This window comes from Pteropus medius, unplaced genomic scaffold (assembly GCF_902729225.1).
Source record: "Pteropus medius unplaced genomic scaffold, Ma_sr-lr_union100, whole genome shotgun sequence".
Lineage (NCBI taxonomy): Eukaryota > Metazoa > Chordata > Mammalia > Chiroptera > Pteropodidae > Pteropus > Pteropus medius.
In genome coordinates this window covers 8,500,735-8,504,163 of record NW_024354499.1, presented here as the reverse complement: position 1 = coordinate 8,504,163, position 3,429 = coordinate 8,500,735, and positions in this window count along the sequence as shown.

Genomic DNA, 3,429 nt, shown 5'->3' with positions numbered 1-3,429 from the left:
CCTTGTCCTGCATCGGTGGTGCCAAAGCAAAGAGACAGGTATGCCTGAAGACTTGAGTAGGCCTAGTAAGGTACTGACAGTAGTAGCCAATTAAAAAAAAAAAAAAAGTATGAAGCTTGTTTTTTCTTTCAGGAAGAAAGTTGATTGATAGTGGAAAATACAAAAATATATACAGACGGGCATGGATGAATATCATTAAAACTATCAGAGAAAACAATGACTACACATTAATTTAATACAAATGTTTTAAAATTATTATTAATATATAGATATTGATATGAGATATTTGTATAAAAATTATATATATATATATATTTAATACTCAGAACCACCTTAGAAATTATATACCATAATTCTCTCATTTCCATTTTACTATAAGGAACTTGAGTTAGGACTCGTAACTTACTTTTTTATATCCATCTCCACAGGAACAGAGATCTTTTTTGCTCAATGATAGAGCACATACTTAATAAGTATTTGTTAAACAAAGAAACAGCTAATAGTACCTCATAGAATGCAAACCTATTTCCTTTTTACTTCAATATTCACGTTTGTTCTAATATATTGTTTTGCTTTTACTTGAAAAAATATACTGTTTGGCAGAAAGAGAGAATATTTATTCTCTTAATATATAGATGTCATTTAAGGCTTCCTGTGTTAGTTGATACAGAAAACTTGTTTGGGCTATTTCAGTCAAAACCATTTTATATAGTACTTCACAAAGGACCATACACAAATAGGCACTATCATATAATGGCAATGAATATAATTATCTAGTTTATAATTATAAAACTTTGTTTATGGAAGATATTATATACCACACTTCGTGGAAGGCCAAGCTAATGAACAAAAATCTAATGACAATTACCAAAATATAATTGTTAGATATGTCAGGATAGTATGCAGAAATAACTAGTACTTTCTAAATGTATTTTTATTCTTAAAATTTATATGTAAAATCTCTATAAAAATGAATCTTAGTGGCAATATTATATAGTAGCACTAATAAGCCTTTATTTGCCTTCGTATCATTATTTACTTAACTCGAAATATTTCTGCTATTCAAATCATTGTTATCATCTTTTTATAGAAGCATAAAAACATGCAATACAATTGAAAATATAATATCTGATAATATAGTTAGCATGTGGTTTTTAATTTCTATTTATTTTCCTACTGGAATATATCTTTTACTTTATTTCCAGCCTGACTTTCTGAAATTCTGTTAATTTATTACCCCTACCTATATTACAAGCATTTAAAAATATTACATGAAAACAGTCCTTGATCTATTACTCTCATTTTCTTTTTAAAATTTTTACTGAACCAAAGTTGTGCATTTTTATATATAAGAGTTTGTCCATCCTTTTTTTGTATGATTTCTTATAGCACCTCAAAGTTTGTGAAAACAACAGACATTGAAGACAAGCAACTATTTATAAATATTTGTTTCCAATGGTTGTTGCCACTATTGACTATGGCAGACAAAATCTCAGATTAGTAACACGATGCCATCACACATGCATTAAGTTCTATTCATAGCTGTAATAGTAACTATTTGGGAGATTTTAAAATGCTATCAAGCTTTTTTAATTTTAGTTTCTATATCTGTATATTTATATCAGTGTCTTTCAAATTATATACATTGAGAAGTCAGTGAAATACCCTACTGACACATTATTAAGTAAAGTTAAATAAAGTTAAACACATCAGAGTAAGAATTGCTTTATTAAAGGTATTTTCATTCAATAAAATGAATTATTTTCTATAGTTTACAGTGAAAAAAATGTATATGCATACATGAAGGCCCCTAAACAAAATGTAACATTCTATTGTTTTATCTAGCTCACTAAATAAATTTCCATTCAGTTCTGCCCAATTTCTATTTAAATCTATTTATAGAGATTTTAATTTATTTTCAATTATTCTGTTTTAAGTTTATAATTTTGATTCTTGTTTACAAATTCTATTATCTGGTGATCTGTTTTTTTAAGATAATAACCACAGTTTTTTTAAGTCCGTGTCTTTAATATTGATCATCAATGAGTCTGTTTCTATCGTTTCTTTTTTCCCATTATTTACTCAAGCGAGCTAAGCATTCACCTCTCCCCAAACTATTTTATTATTTTTTTCTGCTGTATTCATCTTTGTTTCTCATTTTTACCAAGTTCATTCTGACTCATCCTTTTAGTCTCACCAATTTGGTAATTTCTTAATTCCCCAAATGTATGAGATTATTAGACCTGAATGCCCATTCAAAGATTATTTTTAAAGATTCCTAATTCTCCAGTGCAAATTATCTCATTCTGTTTCACAACATTTTTTTCATTTACACTATCATTATCTACTTATTCATATCCTATTATAGATTATCAATTTATTGTTTTTATTTGATAAGTTAGTTCACTGGTTAATATAATGCAACACAGAAAGTGTCCATTTTTATATGTCTGCATTTCACTATAACCTTTACTGTGACTATGTTAATATGAACATTATCTTAATTAATACACACAATGGGATTAAAGGTTTTGAGCATGGCAGAGGGAATGCAGTTAGCATTAATATGATGGCCAGGTGGAAGGCCAGAGGAGGGAGGGAGCAATTAGAGGGATTGTTTTATGAACTATATAGATGTCTAACCAATGTACTATATACTTGAAACTAATTTAAATAAATAAATTAAAAATAAATTTAAAAAAAAATTTAGTATGGACATCAAGATTTCTAAACTCAACTGAACTCACATAATAAAATGTTACTTTTCTTTAATTTTTCAATAAATTAAGTAATTATCACTGCTAGTAATGTTGAATCATTATGGGTAAACTAGAGAAGGATGAAAGGTCATTTATTTTGAAAATGTGATTTGAGGTTTTCTTCATGTTGAAATTATGTACATGATTAAAATGTGTCTTGAAGAGTGAATTATATTTAAGCATGTGCATATATGTTTTTTTCTGTGTATATTTGTGTGCACGAGTGTGTATGTAAGAGAGAGCAGAGACAAATTAATTTTGCTCTTTTATCATTAAATAGTAAAAGTATCATTAAATTAATTTTGCTCTTTATCATTAAGAGGTTCAGGGATATTTGGTAAATCAGAGTAGGGAGAGCTTTACTTATGGAGAATAGAGAAAGCATGAGAACCATGATGTCCTGATACCAGGATAGAGCAAAGGCAGAAGAGTTATTGTTGTGTTCTGTTTTTGCTTTTACTTGTTATTTTTGTTTAGATGTCTGGTTGGTTTGTGTATTTGCATGGTGTATATTTTTTGCTCCCAATGTCCATCATTCCCCTTTATCCCATTTATACTGCTAACATAAGTAATCCCTTGTCATCCAGTATGTTAACAGGACTTTATATAGAGTCCTGGGTTCTACTCATAGCAAGGAGAAAGAGACCCTCTTTCTTGCCCACTTTGACCC